Source organism: Petaurus breviceps, unplaced genomic scaffold (genome assembly GCF_028583685.1).
Source record: "Petaurus breviceps papuanus isolate PSGF00001 unplaced genomic scaffold, PetGlider_PUasm1.0 90804, whole genome shotgun sequence".
Classification (NCBI taxonomy): domain Eukaryota; kingdom Metazoa; phylum Chordata; class Mammalia; order Diprotodontia; family Petauridae; genus Petaurus; species Petaurus breviceps.
This window is the reverse complement of record NW_027187348.1, coordinates 17,168,063-17,187,986: the sequence shown is the minus strand read 5'-3', so window position 1 is coordinate 17,187,986 and position 19,924 is coordinate 17,168,063. Positions and strand designations below refer to the sequence as shown.

The window sequence follows — 19,924 nt, the reverse complement described above, 5'->3', positions numbered from 1 at the left end:
TCTCTTGAGTTTTGTATTTGATAATTGCTCAATTCTGGTCTTTTAATGAGAAAAGTTTATGAGTTCTCTATTTCACAGAATGTCCATATTTTCTCCCAAAAGCTTATGCTCAATTTTGCTGTGTAGTTGATTCTTGGTTGTAATCCAAGTCACTCTGACTTCTGGGATGTCATATTCCAATCTCTTTGATTCTTTAGAATAGAAGCTGCTAAGTCCTCTGTAATTCTAACTGTGCCTCCTTAATATTTGAATTGTACCTTTATGGCTGCTTGCAGCATTTTTTTTTTTCCTTGACTTAATAATTCTAGAATTTGGCTGCAATATTCCTTAAAGTTTTCATTTTGGCATCTCTTTCACATGGTGATTGGTGGATTCTTTCAATGAAAATTTTAACCTCTGGTTCTAGGATATCAGTACACTTTTCTTTTTACAAATTTTGTTTAAAATTAACTTTTACATTTATTTTTATTTTACACCATTCATTTTTATAAGATTTTGAGTTAAAATTTATCCCTGTCTTTCCCTACTCACAACCCCAAAACAGTGATCCCATTGTACAACACCTACCCCAATCTGCTCTCTCCTATATCCTTCTCCATCCTCCCTCTGACTTTCCAGTAGGGAAATATGGATCTCTATACCCCAGTGCCTATATAGCTTATTTACCAGTTGCATGTAAAATAATAATAATAATATTTTTTAAACATTTGATTTTAAAACTTTAAATTCCAAATTCTTTCCCTTCCTCTCTTGTCACCTACCCTTATTGGGAAGATAAACAATTCAATATAGGTTGTACATGTGTAGCTATGCAAAACATTTCCATAATGGATACATTGTGGAACATTGATTATATTTCCTTCCATTCTATCCCGTCCCCCACTTGCTCTATTCTCTACTTTGGCCCTCCTCCTTGTCTTTCTTTCTTTTTTTTCCTTGGCAAATCTAGCCAAATTTCATAACACTTTCATTCAGGACTTTGGGTAACTTGTCAGGACAAAATAAATCAATGATTTGATAGAATTTTTTTAACAAAAGTACATTCATACATAACACATTGTATTGTCAGATGTATATTCTGTTCCTTAAATAGGAATCAAGTTCTAGCTTTAGCATCCCCTCTAAAGGGATCAGACAATCCCATCCAAGGTTCACATTTTACATTCTCTTGTAGAGTCTCTGGATTCAAATGGTATATTAATTGTCTATCTCCCCATGCAAATTTTTCTATGTAAGTCTGCATCTACCATTTTCCACATTTTCAGGAAAGTTTCTTGTCCTGTTCAATTTCTCTTGGGTCAACATTTTAGCTACTCTAATTAAGAATCTGGTACCCATAAGTCATGCAGCTTTCCCTGAATAGACTGAGAATTTTGGATCATTTCTTGCCATTTTCCTTGTATTATGGCAACTAAGTCTATTACCTTTGTCCTATAAAAAAATCTTGCGTCTTCTCTGATACAACATTTTATGTGCTTCTCCAGAGAACCACAGAACTGAAGCAAATATTTCCTTCGTTGAAAAGAGAAAGAATAGGAAATAACTTCACTGACTAAGTGAAGAAGAACATAGGTCAGATAATATACCTGTTTTTCAACAGGTTTATAAGGCGACTCTGGAAGTCCACTAGTGCAATCTGTTTTAGGTGCTTTTCCAAGCTAATTTTCAAGAACATTAAAAGCAGCAAGATTATTTCTTGATCTGTGTAACCTTCTGGGTATACAGCTGTACACAAGCCTATAAACTTAACTACATTTAAAATGTTAGTTTCTGGAAGACATGGAACAACTGTTTCTGCTATAGAATCTTCACTGTTTCTTTCTTCAGACATGCTTTGCACCTTAAAATTAAAAAAAATATATCTTCATTTAAGACAGGCTGAAGATTCTGCACAAGAAATAAACACTTAAAACTAACTCCCATGTTGAAAAACATAGTTGCTATATCAGATAGTGATGGAATCCAGGGCCAAACTGATGACCCAGTAGTGACATCATTTCTAATTCTTATGTCTATCAACGTATTCAAAAGCTGTATAGAAACAATATAGTCTGTGTGAACAGACATCATCTGAAACAGCCACTTTAACACAGGTATAGGACACTGGATGTAGTGATAGGCAGTGCTAAGATATCCTTGTGTTGTTAAAAAAAATGGCTGTGTTTTTCCTGATTTAAGGATAAGATCTTCAATAGCATTCTTTGGAACAAAATTACATTCCATAAGTCCAACGTATGTTGATTGAAAATTTTTCCATAATAAAAACAGTGAAATATTTCTTCTCCAAGAGAGCAATCAGGAATAGCAAATTTTTCCATAATCAAAACAGTGAAATATTTCTTCTCCAGGTTGGCAATCAGGAATAGCATCAAGAGCAATGAAGAGTTTCCTTATAAGCTCTCTATGCTCTTCCTGGAGTTCTGCACTTTCGTCTGTGTTTGCTGACTCTTCTGTCTCCATCAGGGATTTTATTCCCTGACCTTTCACGAAATCTTCCTTTTCCTCTTTTTCCCATTCATCTGACCTTGGAGGATTTTTGTTCTCTTTCACTAGGCACTCTAAACTGTTCTCAAAACACTGGTAAGGAATACTTACTGAACTCTTTAATGATAATGATCTGGATATTTCTGAAAGAACAAAAGGCTTTTCTGGAGTTGTAGGTTGACTGGAATTCAAAGACATGATTTATTGCAGTGGTTTTAATACAACATCTTACTCATCACTTTCCAGGTTGAAATCTAAATTTTCCTCATCACTATCAAAATAAACTTTTAGTTTTTTCTCGGTATATCACTTGTGGAACTGGAATTTTCTAAGTTTTCATCTGAAGGCCTTGAAATGTCTGTACTGTACAATACAACATCTCCAAGTAGAGCTGGAGAACCCTTAGTAATACTGCTTTTAGAAAAAGCAAAGATTTACTAGATGTTTGTGGTAGTAATGGAATATAAAGATCCCCCTGTATTGGCTTGGTTTTCAAATTGATTGTGTTAAAACCCAGAGTTTGTTAATCCCACTTGTGGGATGGACTTGTTGACTTGAAAAGAGAGTGCTGAACTGAGAGGAGCTGGTGACATCGATCTGGAGAGATGCAGGAGAAAGGCAGAAGAACTTTTTGGAAGCAGCACCTTTGGAGGCAGAGAGAGACTGAAAGTATTGCTGAGGGCCACTTTGAATTGCCCTGGACTTTTGAGACCTGCCCCTGGAGCTACCAAGGACTGAGGAGACAAGGCTGTTTTCTTGGTACTTTGTCTGTCTGTTTTGATGTTGTTTTGCCAGATTTGTCCACTGGTGAAAGGCAGCCCTGTTGTTGAAGAAGGCTTGGAACCTGGCTGTTGGTTAAGAGCTCCTGAGACTGTCCTGCAGACAGAGAGTGAATACTGTCCACTGGTGAAGGACAGTGCTGTTGTTGCAGGGGTCTGGGAACCTTTCTGTTGGTTCAGAAGCCCTGAAGAAGGATTTTCTTGTTGTATGTTTACATAGAGGGTTTTGCTAATGTTTTCAAGGGTCCTAGGACTGTTCTGCAGACAGAGGATGAATTAATGAAGAGACTGGCAATGTATCTTGCGGCCTTGCTAAGCTTTGTCTCCCCAGGAACAAAGACTGCTGAGAACTTGCCTCTTGTCAAGATGAAGAAAAGACCTCCATTTGGGTATTAAGTGCTGTGCTTTAACTTGTTGTAACTCTGGGGTAGATTCAATTGTGATCCAGGGGTGGGGAACTTTTGACCTTTTTGTGTTCTATGATTGAACAAATGAATGTACTTTAGTTATGATTGGAAACTAATCTCCATTTGAGAAGAGGGGCTTTGTGATGGACTAAATGAAGGTACAGACTAGGGGTGAAGTAGTATTTAGAACAAGGACTTTGTCATTGATTGAATGAATGTAAGGTCCTGGGGTGGGGTAGTACTTGGAGATTATCTAATCACACTTAGTAAATGCTGTATTTTGAATGATGTCATGTTTCTATCTTCTCTGTTCTTAATTTGTCACTGAATAAAATGGAGGACACCTATGCTGGTATTTTGAACCTTGGGAAGTTGCCTTTCCTTGGCATTACATTACAATGTTTTCACTGAAGATTTATTAGGAACATCTTTGAAATTGCTCTCACTTTGTTTCTCAATCCTGGATGACACAGAAGAATATGTAATAGGTGTTTTAGGTAAGGTGACCTCTCACTTTTTCAGAAGATGAAACAATGCATGAGGATTCAGCATCTGAAGCAGCCTCCAGTTAATCAGAATGTAATCTTTTTCTTGAGTGGCATCCATTTTCATGGTTATGTGATGACATTTTGATTGGAGATCTTTTTTGCTTCCTTGAGTCCTTCATTTCATTCCTTGACATGAAAAGATGTGAAGTAGAAATAAGGGGTTTTTCAACCACTAAAGACTGGGTTTTCTGTACCACAGGAGGGCCTTTTCTCTCAGGTATATTTCTTTCACCTTTTTTTCTCTTTAAATCCTCTCATTAAAGTCTCCATAATAGGACTCTTGTTTGATGATGTAGCATCTTTTCACACATATTTTCTGTTGTGATATATTTCTTTCAAATTGTCCTATACCAGTGTCCAATAATCTACCTCTTCCATATTCATGATTTGTCCTTTTTGGTGAATTCAACACAAGTCTATCTGTTGCTGCGGCTCTCCTCACTCCTCCTCAAACAAGGCCGGGCTGCAGCAGGCCTCAAGGGGCAGCATGACAGCGGCTCTAGGGAAGAGTTGGGGGAAGGACGAGGGTGCATGCGGCCCAGCTGCATGTTCCAGTCACTGCCCTGGGGGCCCGGGTTGGTGCCACAGTCATGCCCCTGCTCCTTTTCAAAAGTGTGTGTTTTCAACTTCTCTCCCCCCCTCCCCAACCTGCCCTCCCCTACATCATCCCCACTCTCATCCCCTTTCTCCCTACTCTCTTGTAGGGTGAGATATCCTATTTAGTGTATATGTCATTCCTTCCCTAAGTCTAATTCAGTGAAAGTAAGTTTGACACATTCGCATTTGCCTCCCTGTTTTCCCCTCCATTTTAACAGTTTTACCTTTCCTCTTCTATATGGGATAATTTATCCCATTGTGTCTTTGCCCATCTCTTCTCATTATATTTGTCTCTCACCTCTCAATTTCATTTTTTAAGTATCATCCCTTCCTATTCAACTGGTCTTGTGCCCTCTGTCTATGTATACCTGTAACATATATACACACACTCACATATGTATACATAAAGCTATATACCCTCCTATATAGAAAGTCCTCTATGTCATTGAATGACTATATATCCCCTGAAACATGAAAATAGGTTTTGCTGTGTAGGTGATTCTTGGTTTTAATTACAGCTCCTTTGACCTCTAGAATATAAGAATACAAGCCCCTTGTTCCTTCAATGTAGAAGTTGCCAGATCCTGGGTTATCCTGATTGGGTTTCCACAATATTCAAATTCTTTCTTCTTGGCTGCTTGTAATATTTTCTTCTTGATCTGGGAATGCCAGAACATAGCTATAACAGTCCTAGGAGTTTTATTTTTGGGATGTTTTCCAACAGGTTATTGGTGGATTCTTTCAATCTATATTCTGCCCTCTGGTTCTAAAACATCATAGCAATTTTCCTTGAGAATTTCTTTTTTTTTCCCATTTTAAAAAATTAATTTGTTTGTTTCCTTTTAGTTTACAGGATTCAATTCCACAATTCCTTGAGTTTCACATTTTGTCCCCCGCTCTCCCCTCCCCACCATGGCGGGATATAGTCAAGTATAGGATCTGTAAATACATTCATATTATACATTAGTCAGGTTATAAGGATGGATTGTACCATCTGGAATGAAAAATGATAAAGAGGACATAAAACCAAATAAGAGAAGGAAAAAGATCAGGTATTTTGCTTCCATCTGGATATAAACTTAGTTTTTTCTAGTTCTTGGTCTGGATGCACATATTTCTCTCCACCATGAGTCTTTTGGGATTGACTTATATCACTGCATTACTGAGAGGAGTCCAGTCTATCAAAATTGATCATTAGACATACGTGGTGTCTGTAATTGTGTACAAATTTCTCCTGGTTCTACTCTTCTCACTCAGCATCAGTTTGAATAAGGTTCTCCAGATAAATATGAAGACTGTCTGCTCCTCGTTTATTATAGCAAAATAGTATTCCATAACATGCATATACCACAATGTTCAGCCATTCCCCAATTGATGGGCACCCCCTTAATTTCTAATTCTTTGCCACCACAAAAAAAGCTGCTCTAAACAGTTTGGTACATATGGGTCTTTCTCCCATTTCTATGATCTCTTTGGGATATAACCCTAGGAGAGGTATTGGTGTAACAAAGGGTATGAAAGTATTTATAACCCTTTGATCATAATTCCAGATTGCTGTCACGAGACTCTGGATCAGTTCAAAACTGCACCAGCAATGCAGTAGTGTTCCAATTTGCCTACATCCTCTCCAGCATTAGTCATTTTCCTGTTTTGTCATCTTAGCCAATCTGACTGGTGAGATGTGGTACCTCAGAGTTGTTTTGATTTGCGTTTCTCTAATCAATAGTGAATTAGAGCATTTCTTCATGTGCTTATAGATATCTTTAATTTCTTTCACTGAAAACTGCCTGTTCATATCTTTTGACCATTTATCAATTGAGGAATGACTTGTATCTTATAAAGTAGACTCAATTCTCTGTATATTTGAGAAATGGGTCCTTTGTCAGAGATATAGTTTGTCAAGATTTTTTTCCAATTTCCCATCTCCCTCTTAATCTTGGTTACATTGGCTTTGTTTGTACAGAATCTTTTTGATTTCATGTAGTCAAAATTATCCATTTTACATTTTATAATGTTCTCTAATTCATGTTTAGTCACAAAGTCTTTCCGTCTCCACAAGTCTGACAGGTACACTATTCCTTTTTTTAGGAGACTGCTTACAGTATCAACCTTTATACCTAGATCATGCACCCATCTAGACTTCATTTTGCTATATGGTGTTAGATAATGGTCTATGCCCAGTTTCTGCCATATAATATAAGATAATTCCTAATTATTCCTAATATAATCCCTATATAATATATAATTCCTAATATATATTATATAATTATTCCTATAATATAATTCCTAATTATTTTTTATTTCCTCTTCATTGGAGGTAGATTCACCCTTTTCATTTTTGATACTCATAATTTTTTTTCTTCTTTCTTTTTTTATCATATTGACTAAGGGTCTATCAATTTTGTTGGTTTCTTCATAAAACCAGCTCCTGGTTTTATTTATTAGTTCAATAGTTTTCTTAATTTCAATTTTATTAATCTCTCCTTTTGTCTTCAATATCTCTAATTTAGTATTTAATTGGGGATTTTGAATTTGTTCTTTTTCTAGGTTTTTTAATTGCATGCCCAATTAATTGAGCTCCCTTTTCTCTAATTTAATCATGTATGCACTCAGGGATATAAAACTTGCCCTAAGAACTGCCGTTAGTGCATCCCACAGATTTTGGAATGTTGTGTCATTATTATCATTCTCTTGAATGAAATTATTGATTGTTTCTATGATTTCTTGTTTGACCCACTCATTCTTTAGAATTAAATTTTTTAATTTCCAATTACCTTTTAGTCTGTCTTTCCCTGTCCCTTTATTTCATATAATTTTTATTGCATTATGATCTGAGAGGTATGCATTTAATATTTCTGCCTTACTGCATAGAATTGTGAGGTTTTTATGTCCTAGGACATGGTCAATTTTTGAGTATGTGCCATGAACTTCTATGAAAAAATATATTCCTTTTTATCCCTATTAAGTTTTCTCCAGAGATCTATCATACCTATCCTCTCTAAAATCCTGTTCACTTCCTTAACTTCTCTCTTGTTTATTTTGAGCTTAGATTTATCAAGTTCAGAGAGAGGGAGATTAAGTATTGTTATATATATCATATATTAATTAATTTTAATTAATTAATTAATATTAAAATATTAATACAATAATTAAATATTATATATATTAAGTACTCCCACTAGTACAGTTTTAATATATTTTTCTTCCTCTAATTCCTTTACCTTCTCCTCTAGGAATTGGGATGCTACACCACTTGGTGCATGTATGTTAAGTAATGATATTGCTTCATTCTTAATGGTGGCTTTTAACAAGATATAGTTTCCTTCCTTATCTCTCACAATTAGGTCAATTTTTTCTTTTGCTTTATCTGAGATAAGGATTGCTACCCCTGCTTTATTTTTTAGTTTAGCTGAGGCCTGATATATTTTACTCCAACCTTTTACCTTTACCTTGTGTGTATCCCTCTGTTTTAGATGTGTTTCTTGTAAACAGCATATTGTAAAATTTTGATTTCTAATCCATTCTGCTATCTGTCTCTGTTTTATGGGAGAGTTCATTCCATTCACATTTACAGTTATGATTGTTATCTCTTTCTTTCACTCTATCCTATTCCCACCCCTGTTAATGTTCATATATTCCCTCCCTTCTCCCTTCCCCCCTTTAATAGTTTTCTTTTTGACCACCGCCTCCCTCAGTGTTCCCTTATCAGCCCTTCTTCCTTTTCCTCCTCTTTCCCCTTATTACTTCCCTCCCTACAAACCACTCCCACCCCACTTTCATACCCCTTTCCCCCTCGTACTGCCTTTAGGATATTTTTATGCTTAATGAATTATGTTATTTCTTCTTCTCACCAAGAGTGATGGGAACAAATCTCATGAGAAGCTCCTCTCCCTCCCCTCTTTCCCTCTAAAATGATATTTTTTGCATTTCTTCTCCTTAGAGTCCTATGCTTACTTGGTTGTTATTCCCTTCTTGTACCAGAACCAATGTGGGAAAAGCTCATATGCTTCCAACTCCCTCCCTTTTTTTCCTCTGCTATACAGTTTTTATGCCTCTATGTGTCGCATAATTTACCTTTTTCAACTTCATCCATTCCCTTTCTTCCATTGCAGTCCCTTTGTAGCCCTTAAAAAGATTTTTTTTATCGTCATTTTGTGTATTTTATACTCATACCCTCTACTTGTCTATTACCGTGTTTCCCCAATAATAAGACCTATCCCGAAAATAAGCCCTCTCCTTACTGTGTAAGATTCCTCTAAAATAAGCCCTCCCCCGAAAATCAGCCCTATTGAGATTGCTACTGTAGTGAAGGTGATCCCCTGCACTACACACTACATTACGGTACCCTCTGTATGCACCGTCCCCCCCCCCCCCGGGGGAAACGCACGCTGCGCTCCGAGCTGCATCCAATCAGAGCTGCAGCAGTGAGCGCATCATACTGTTCTTCCCCAGTGATTTGCTTATTGAATAAAGGTACATTTTTTTTGTTCACATTTACCTGTTTATTAAAATTGCTGTCAATGTTCATTAAAATAATCCCTCCCCTGAAAATAAGCCCTCTGGTGTTTTTCTGTCCAAAAAAATAATAAGACAGTGTCTTATTATCGGGGAAACACGGTACCAGTTTGCTCTTATCAAATAGCAGGGAGTGTGTGTGTTCTCCTTGTTTACCTTTCTAAGTCACTGTTGCATCTCATAATTGGAGGTTGAATTTTACATTGTGTTCTGGATTTTTTATGAAGAAAATCAGGAACTCTTTTACATCGTTGAATGACCATCTCTTTGTCTGGAAGACTATGCTCAGTCTCACTGGGTATGTGATACTTGGTTGTAACCTGAGCTCTTTTGCCTTGTGGAAAATTGTATTCCACTGCCTCCTATCTTTCAGGGTAGAGCCTGCAAAATCCTGTGCTATCCTCACTGGGCACCCTAGATATTTGAATTGTTTCTTTCTGGCCACTTGAAGTATTTTCTCTTTCATCTGGTACTTCTGGAGTTTGGCCACATTTCAAGGACTTTTCAGTTTGGGATCTCTTCCAGCAGGTGTTTGGTGGATTCTCTTGATTTCTATTTTACCCTCAGGTTCTAGTATCTCAGGTCAGTTTTCGTTAACAATCTCTTGGAGAATGCTCTCCAGGCTCATTTTTTCATCATAATTTTCTAGTAGGCCTATGATTCTCAGATTATGTCTCTTGGATCTATTTTCCAGGTCAGTTATTTTTTCTTTGAGGTATTTTACCTCTTTTCCTAATTTTTCATTCTTGTTGTTTTGCTTGACTAATTCTTGGTTCCTCAAAAAATTATTTGTTTCCATTTGGTTAATTCCAGCTTTTTAGCAAATCATGTGCCTTGGTTAATTTTCGAAGCTCCTTTTCCATATCATACACATTTATTTTTAGAGAGATGTTTTCCTTGTTATAATGTTTTTATAATTCTGCTATTTTGGTTTTGAAAGAATTATTCATTTTGTCTTCTATCTCTCTCATTTTGTTTTCAAAGTTCATTTTGATCTCATCTGGGAGAGCCTACTGTGCTTGGGACCCATTCCTTGTTGAAGTTTCAGCTTTGGGTGTGAAGTCCACATTGTCTCCCTCTGAGTTTGGTTCCTCCTTCTGAGGATAGTAGGACTCCAGAGTATTTGTCTTTGTAGTCTGCTTTCTACCCATTTTGAGGCAGGATCCTAGCCATGCCCTTCTTCTAGGATCCCAAGCCCTTACTATAAAGGGTTTTGCCCTGTGGCAAGAGTTACTATGTTTTCAGGGTCAGAGGAGGGGTTTGGAGCAAGTGAGGTTCACTCTGTCATTCTGGACTTTGGAGGTCCTAAAAGGGGCTTTTTTTTATTCCTGGGCTATGAAGTGGTAGCCCCAGGAGTGTTTGCTATCCAGGACAGGGGCCCCTGTATTTGCTTCTTACCTTGCTCTTTCCAGTCCCAGTCCTTTTGTGATAGGCCTGATAGTGGACATTGTGGTTGGTGGGAAGACTTTCCCTCTGAGTTGATCAGGCCCCTTCAAGGCCTGCCTCTGCTGCCTGAACCTTCCAGGCCTGCTTCTGCTGGCCAAGAATTTCTTGTAGAATGATTTCTAGGTTCTTTTTTTTTGATCATGGCTTTCAGGTAGTACAGTAATTTTTAAATTATCTCTCCTGGATCAATTTTCCATGGTGGTATATTTTCTAATTAGATATTTCACATTGCTTTCTATTTTTTTTTTCATTTGTTTGGATCTATTTAATACTATCTTGATTTTGCATAAAATGTCTAACTTCCATTTCTTCCAATCTAATCCTGAAGGAATGATTCTCTTCAGTGAGCTTTTGAGATTTTTTTTTCCAATCTGGGAATTTCGCCTTTTTGAGGCATTCTTCTCCTCATTGCCTTTTTGAGCCTCTTTTGTAATTTTTTTTTTAATGTGTTATTTTCTTCGGTCAGGTTGTTGACTCACTTTTTATTTTTTTCTTGAATCACTCTCATTTCTCTTCCAAATTTTTCTGCCACTTCTCTTATTTGGTTTTCAAAATCCTTCTTAAGCTCCTTTATGGCCTGAAACCAGGTCACATCATTTTTGGAAGCTTTTGGTGCAGGAGTTCTAACTTCATTGTCTTTCTCCTTTTCCTTTCTTTGATCTATTTTGCCCCACAATGGAATCCAAAGTTAGATTTCTGGGCTTGCTTTACTTCCTTTTCTTGCTCATTTTGCCACTCAATTACTTCACTTTTGAGCTTTTTGTCACAGTAGAACTCTTATTCCTGAGAGGAGAGCTTTGTCCCTAACCACTGGTATTTTTGCAGCTGCTACAGCTATTAGTAGGGTACCCTTTAGAAGCCTCTGATGGCTCTGGCACACTGGCATTGCATCCCAGGACCCCATCCTAGATAGCAATCCAGATCCAAGCAGGTTAAAGCAAGAACAATTAGCCATCAGAATGGTTGCTTACCCCCCCCCCCCACAATCTGGAGGCCACGATCCCTGAAGTTGTCATGAGCTGGAGTCTGTCATACCTCAGCTGCTTCTCCCTCTGTGGTGCAAAGCCTGGTCCACACTCCCAAACCCCCGTTCCAAAAGTCCACTGGCCTCTCTCTCTATGGGTTGATAATTCTGGAAACCACCACAGCTGCTGGGGATCCACTCTCCCAACATCCCTCTAATCGTGCCTGGTTGTACCACCATCAGCCTTAAATTTTGGGCTCATGCTACACTTGGTGCTGCTCCAGCATGATGCAATGAACCCTTTTTGCCAGCCTCCTGGACTGTCTTCAGTGGGAGGTTTGTTTCTCTCTGTCAGTTTGTGGGTTCTGTAGCCCTATGGTTTGTTTTTAGTAGTTTTTATAGATATTTAATGTGTTTATTGGGGGAAGGGGAGGGAGTTTTCCTGTTTCTACACCACCATCTTGGCTCATGCTCCCTCCTTTCTAAATTTTTTTTGTTATTTTTTAAAATTTATTGATTTATTTTTAGTTTTCAACATTCATTTCTACAAGATTTTGAGTTACAAATTTTTTCTCCTCAACTTTCCCCTACCTAATCCCCAAAATAGTGAGCTTACTGAATACCCCTTTGCCCAATCCATTCTCTCTTATATCCTCCCTTATCCCCCCACTAATTTTCTAGTAGGGAAAGATGGATTTCTATACCCCAGTGCCTGTATATCTTATTTCCCAGTTGCATGTAAAAAATTTTTTTTTAAACATTTATTTTTAAAACTTTGACTTTCAAATTTTTTCCCTTCTTCCCTCCTCACCCACCCCCACTGGGAAGATAAGTAATTCAATATAACATTTCCATAGTAGTTATATTGTGAAAGACTAACTATATTTCCTTCCATCCTATCCTTCCCCCCACTTTTTCTATTTCCTCCTTTGACCCTCTCCCTTTTCAAAATTGTTTGCTTCTAACCACCCTCTCCCCCAATCTGCCCTCCCTTCTATTATGCCCCATTTTTTCCCCTTCCCACTACTTTTCTGTAGGGTAAGATACCAATTTGAGTCTGTAGGTTTTTCCCTCCTTAGCCAAATTCAGTGAGAGTAAGGCTGACCTATTTCCTTTCACCTTTCTACTCTTCTCCTCCATTGTAACAGTGTTCTCTTGCCTCTTTTATATGACATATTTTACCCTAATCTATCTTTCCCTTTCTCCTCCCAATATATTCCTCTTATCTCTTAATTTTATTTTTTAAATATCATCCCTTCTTATTCAACTCATCTGTGCCCTCTATGTGTGTGTATACATATACACACGTATGCACACACTCACATATATATTTATAAACACATACACCCTCCTATATGTACATATATAAGTATGTATTCATATATATATATATATATTCCCTTCAACCATCTTCACACTGAAAAAAGTCTCATGAGTTATAATTATCGTTTTTCCATGTAGGAATGCAAATAGTTCAACTTTAATAAGCTCCTTATGATTACTTTTTTCCTGTTTACCTTCTCATGCTTCTCTTGCTTTTTGTATTTGAAAGTCAAATTTTCTGTTCAGCTCTAGTTTTTGTCAACAAGAATGCTTGAAAATCCTCTATTTCATTGAATGACCATATTTTCCCCTGAAAGACCATATTCTTAAAAAGGGTTTTTAAAGGTAAAAAGACAAAGTCTAGAAACTAGTGAGTCTGTTTTCTATCTCTGTCAAAATTGTAGAACATGTTATTAGTGTATAATTTGTGAACAGTTTGAAAAAGAAGCATTATTATTTTGCTTTTTTTGGAGGGCAATTGGGGTTAAGTGACTTGCCAAATGATGGGTATAGTGAAGTAGTTTTAACTCTGAAATATGTATAAAGGGTTTATCAAATTCACTATGTGTAAAAGGTTTCTGTCCTGTGTAGATTTGGGGGCATTTAGCTCATTGTGAATCATCTTTGAACCATTTTCCATGCATATTATATTTATGGACATTTACACTGGGAACTTTCTGTAGTGTAACTAGGATTGATCTCAAATTGAAGTGTCTCCCAAACTCATTTTCAGAGACTTTTTTCCTTACTTAGTGTTTACTCATGTGTGTTCATTACTTGCTTCAAATGATTCTCTTGTTGGTTCTGCTCTGCCACTAATGGACCTTGAAATTTCAAGACTTCTACTAATCTAGAGTCCCAGAAACTATGTCTTATAGGTCTTTCTATTATTCTCCTGGGAGATAGTTTTCTCACAGAAGTTTCTAACTTTTAAAGTGGCTCTTTTGCTTCAGACTCAACATCAAAATATGGACAGATGGTTCTTGGGGCTTCACTCTCCAGCATCCTTGGCATTTCCCCACGTTCCAACTGGGAAATAACATCTGGTTTGGGAATTGAAAGTCTAATAAAAAGAAGATTCCTATAGTTCTCTAGAAGCACTTCCTTGTAGAGGTCTTGCTGAACAGGAGACAGTTGAGCCCATTCTTCCCAAGTGAAATCTGGATCCACATCTTTTAATGTCAATGATTCCTAAAATGTGGCTACTGGGAATACAATAGGTTTTTCCTTCTCTATGTCTCCCTCTTGGAGAAGAGTAGGATCTTCAGAATTCAGAGCTTCTTCATCAAGCATTGGGGTCAAATCTTCCACCAAAGTGACCACTTCCTCAATGTTCTGTGGATGCTGTGACTTTACCCAAATTCTGATCTCACTGGGCAAGATGATGAGGAATGGTTCCAGCACCAGCAGCTCCAGGATCTGCTCCTTTGTGTGAATCTCTGGCCTCAGCCACTGGAGGCAGAGTTCCCAGAGCTGGTTCACAGCCTCATGGGGTCCAGCTTTCTCTGGGTATAGAAAACATCTGATGCTCTGGTGAGAAGCCTCAGGGTTGAATTTCTCTCTTCTTAGAATGGTGTTCTGTCCCTTGGGGGAACCATTTAGTAAGCTGTCTTGTTCATGAACATCCAGAATACGTGGGACCAGGGGGATGGATGTCATCTTATTAATCTCTACATCTGGTACCATAACACTGGGCTTCAGAGTTGCATTTCCAGACAGAACTCAATTCTCTTCAGATTCAGGCTAGACATCTGCATACATTCATGAGGAGTACTTTTTATGCTTAAGTCTTGGTCTTGAATATCAGATTTTCTAGAGCTGAATATCTCACCTCTATTCTTTCCATTTGGCATGCTTTTAAGTCTTCTATTTCACTAAATATCCATTTTTTCCTCTTAGGATCTAGTCTAATTCCTCCATTCCTTCATAGTGGTGGCTGCTAAAATCTCCTTTCTAATTTCTTGAAAGATGCCATCCAAGGTCTTTTTATTATTTATGGCTTTCAGCTAGCCCCATAATTCTTAAATTGTCTTTCCTGAGGCTATTTTCAGGTAAGGTTTTTTTCCAATGATAAATTTTCCATATTCTAATTTTTTTTTTCATTCTTTTGATTATGTATGACTGATTATTGATGTTTCCTGGAGTCATTAGTTTCTACTTGCCCAATTCTAGTTTTATGGAATTATTTTCTTCAGTTAGTTTTTCTGTCCCTTTTTCCATTTGGCCAATTTTACCTTAAAAATGGTTTCTTCAGTGGATTCCCCCCCCCCCAATTTGGCAAATCCTTTTTCTTAAGAAGTTTTTACCAAGTTTTTTACTCTTTCCCCATAATCCTCCTACATAATTCTGATTTCTTTTCCAATTTTTTCTTCTACTTTTCTTACTTGATTTTTAAAATCCTTTTTGACATCTTCCAAGAAGATATCTTTGGAATTGAGATCAATCCATATTACCCCTTTGAGGTTATGTAGCACTCTGATCTTGATGTCCTCTGCTGAGTTCATATTTTGATCTTCTCTGTAGCCATGGCCATTTTTTTATAATTAGGGTTCCCTTATATTTCTTTCTACTTTTTAGGAGAGGGTTAGGCAAAGCAATTGGGGATAAATGTGTTGCCCAATGTCACACAGCTAATTGTCAAGTATCTGAGGCCAGATTTGAACCCAGGTCCTCCTGACCCCAGGACCAGTGTTCTATTCACTGTGCCACCTAGCTTTCCCAACTCTTATATTTCTTACTCCTTTTTTAGCTTCTTTCATGATTTTTAAAGTTGAGTTCTGGTCCTGGGGCACAGCACATCTTATGCCAAAATTGTTATGCTGTGGGTCAGGGGCCTATTCACTGGTTTTTCACCCTGGGGTCTCAGGTGATTGTGGCTTGTACAACTCACTGGGAGTGACTTGGTTTGCTTACACCTGTTGTGCCTAGGTGCCAGGGCTCACAATTTGTATTCTATACTGGAGCTGGAGGTGTCTCTCCTGTCCTGCTGAGCCACAAGCAACAGAACTTCAGTTGTTGATCTATATTGCAGCTAAGAGCCTCCTGCTGGTTTGCCTGGAGACTATGTGTACTGCGTTAGGGTCTTCTCTGTCTCAAGTGAAAGAGTTTCCCTGAAGTCTTTCTAAATAATCTTAAGATGGAAAATTGTTTTACTCTCTTTTTGTGGGTTCTTTTACTCCAGAGGCTGTTCAGAGAGTTTATTTAACATTGTTTCTGAGGGAAATTGCAAGAGCCCAGGCAACTTCCTATCTTCTCTCTTCTATATTGGCTCTGCTGAACAGGGAATTTTCTAAGGAAGAAATTTAAGAAATTAACAACTCTCTCTCTCTCTCTCTCTCTCTCTCTCTCTCTCTCTCTCTCTCTCTCTCTCTCTCTCTCTGTCTCTGTCTCTGTCTCTGTCTCTCTCTCTTTCTCTCTCTCTCTCTTTCTCTGTCTGTCTCTCTACCTCAAGAAAAATAAAGTAATATCTATCTATCTACTTATCTATTTATCTATATGAATGTTTCAATTTGTATTCATAAATCATCACTTATTTCTCTGGGGATGTATAACATTTTTCATCAGAAGTCTATCACAGTAGTCTTAGATCATTGCATTGCAGAAAATAGCTAAATTTAACAGTTGATCATCTTATAATATTTCTGTTACCTTCTACAGAGTACATTTCACATTATTTCATCATCATGTAAGTCTTTCTAGGTTTTTTCTGAGAACACCCTAATCATCATTTCTGTTAACACAACAATATTTCATCAAGATCATATACCACAATTAGTTTAGTCATTTTTCATTGAGGAATACCCTCAATTTTGAATTCTTTGTCACCAGAAAAGAGGTGCTATAAATACTGTTGTACGTATAGGACTTTCTCCTTTCTGTTTTTTTTTAATCTCTTCTGGTATACAAAAATAGTACTGGTATTGCTAGGTTGAAGGTCATGCATAGTATTATAACAGTTTGGGCATAGGTTAAAATTGATGTACAGAATGGTGGAATTAGTTCACAACTCCACCAACAGTGCATTAATATCTAACTCTTCCTACATCCTCTCCACCAATTGTCCTTTCCCTTTTCTGTCCTATTAGCCAATCTAATAGGCATGAAGTAGTGCCTTAGAATTGTTTTAATTTGCATTTTTCCTAAAATTAGTAAGTTATAGTATTTTTTCAAATGGCTATAGATACTTTTGATTATTTAGTCTGAAAAATGTTTATAGCTTTTGATCATTTGTCAAGTAGGGAATAGCTCTAAGTTTCCCAAATTTGATTCAATTTTCTTATATTTGAAACATGAGACCTTTATTAAAAAATATTTGTTGCAAATTTTTTTAACAGTTACCATTGCTAGCTATACTTTCCTCCATCTTATTTTTCCCCATTTATTTAGTTCTATTCTCTCTCTTCTTTTAACCTGTTCCTCCTCAAAAATATTTTTTCTTCTGACTACTCCCTTCCCTGCTCTCCCTTCTATTACTCCCACCTTATCTTACACCCATCCACTCATATTCCTATAGGGCAAAATAGAATTCTACACTTTATACAATATACTCAATTGAATGTGTATGTTATTCTCTATTTGAGTCAATGCTGATGGCAGTAAATTTCACTCATTCCTCCTAATTCCTCACTTTTCTCCTCCATACCTCTCTCTCTCTCTCTCTTTCTCTCTCTCTCTCTCTCTCTCTCTCTCTCTCTCTCTCTCTCTCTCTGTGTGTGTCTCTCTCTCTCTCTCTCTCTCTCTCTCTCTCTCTCTCTCTCTCTCTCTCTCTCTCTCTCTATATATATATATATATATATATATATATATATATATATATCCAACTATCCTAATGATGAGAAACATATGATGAGTTACATGTATAATATTCTCTTGTGGGAATGTAAACAGTTTAATGTTATAATATTCTCTTGTGGGAATGTAAACAGTTTAATGTTATAAAGTCCCTTATTATTTCTCTTTTCTGATTACCTTTTTTATGCTTCTCTGAAGTCTTGTATTAGAATGTCAAATTTTTTGTTCAACTCTGTTCTTTTCATCAGCAATGCTTTAAAGTCCTCTATTTCATGGAATGCCCACTTTTCACCCGGAAAGTTTATATACATTTTTTCTGAGTAGATGATTCTTGGGAATAAACCTGGCTATTTTTCCCTCCTGAATATAATATTCTAGGACATCTGATCCTTTGATGCAGAAGTTGCTAGATCTTGTGTTACCCTGACTATGGCTCCACAATTCTTGAACTGTTTCCTTCTAGATGCTTGCAATATTTTCTCCTTGAACTTGGAGCTGTGGAATTTGGCTATAATATTATTGGGAATTTTAATTTTGGGATCTTTCTCCGGAAGTAATCAGTGGATTCTTTTGATTTCTACTTTGCCCTCTGGATTGAGTATATACAAGCAGTTTTCCTTGGTAATTTATTGAAAGATGATGTCTAGGCTCTTTTTTTTTAATCAAAGCTTTCAGGTAGTACAATACTTTTAAATTATCTCTCCTGGATATATATTACAAGTAAGTTATATTTTCCTCAGAGATATTTCACATTGTCTTCATTGTTTTATGCTATTGATGCTTTTTTTCTTGATTTTACATGATTTCATTAGCTTTCATTTGCTCCATTATCATTTTTAAGGAATTATTTTCTTTACTGAGCTTTTGGATCTTCTCTTCTAATTAGTCACTTTTTAAAGGCATTCTTCTTTTTATTTACTTTTAAAACCTCTTTTTACCATTTGGCCTAGTCTGTTTTTTAAAGTGTTATTTTCTTCAATTTGTGTGTGTGTGTGTGTGTTCCCTTGACCAAGCTTTGAGTCATTATTTTCTTGATTTCTAATGTCATTCTAATTCCAATTCCCAATCTCATTTTATTTTCAAAATCATTTTTAAGGTCTCCCATGGCCTAAGATCAATTCTTATTTTTCTTGGAAGTTGTGGATGTATGAAATTTCAATTGGTTTTCTTCTTTTGAGTGTGTATTTTGATTTTCCTTGTCATCATAGTTACTTTCAATTTTCAGAAGTTTTCTGTGGTTTACTCATTTCAATCCTATTTCTTGATTTTTCACTCTTTGAAAAGTGGGGTAGGGTGTCCACTATCACCCCTCTTATTCAATCAGGGACTAGAAATGTTAGCAGTAGCAATTAGAGAAGAAAAAGAAATCAAAGGTATTAAGTTAGGCAAAGACGAGACCAAGCTGTCACTCTTTGCAGATGATATGATGATATACTTAGAGAATGCTAGAAAATCAAGTGAAAAACTACTTTAGACAATAAATAAATTTGACAAAGTTGCAGAATATAAAATAAACCCACATAATTCTCATGCTTCTCTTGCTTCTTGTATCTGAGTGTCAAATTTTTTATTCAAATCTGTTTTTTTTTTCCAGCAAGAATGCTTGAAAGTCCTCTATTCCACTAAATGACCATATTTTCTCCTGAAACATGATACTCAGTTTTGCTGGGTAGGTGACTCTTGGTTTTAACCTTTTAACCTTTGACCTCTGGAATATCATATTCCAAGCCCTTTGATCCCTCAGTGTAGAAGCTGCCAGATTGTGGGTTATCCTGATTGTTTTTCCACAATATTCAAACTGTTTCTTCCTGGCTGCTTGTAATATTCCCTCCTTAATCTGGGAATTCTGGAACCTGGCTATAATATGCCTAGGAGTTTTCTTTTTGGGATCTTTTTCAGGAGGTGATCGGTGGATTCTTTCAACCTCTATTTTGCCCTCTGTTTCTAAAACTTCAGGGCAGTTTTCTTTGAGAATTTCTTGGAGGATGATTTCTAGGTTCTTACTTTGATCATGGCTTTCAGGTAGTCCAATAATTTTTAAATTATCTCTCCTGGATCCATTTTCCAGGT

General features: G+C 36.8%; 4 pseudogenes; all 4 read right to left on the bottom strand.

The window, feature by feature from the left end:
* Positions 1-1,073: 1,073 nt before the first annotated feature.
* LOC138147664 (SMC5-SMC6 complex localization factor protein 2-like) lies at positions 1,074-2,258 on the bottom strand (annotated as a pseudogene).
* Positions 2,259-2,295: 37 nt separating this feature from the next.
* On the bottom strand, positions 2,296-3,077 carry LOC138147663 (SMC5-SMC6 complex localization factor protein 2-like; annotated as a pseudogene).
* A 1,106-nt stretch (positions 3,078-4,183) lies between these two features.
* On the bottom strand, positions 4,184-4,766 carry LOC138147736 (SMC5-SMC6 complex localization factor protein 2-like; annotated as a pseudogene).
* An 8,962-nt stretch (positions 4,767-13,728) lies between these two features.
* LOC138147735 (zinc finger protein 483 pseudogene) lies at positions 13,729-14,879 on the bottom strand (annotated as a pseudogene).
* Between the last annotated feature and the right edge of the window lie 5,045 nt (positions 14,880-19,924).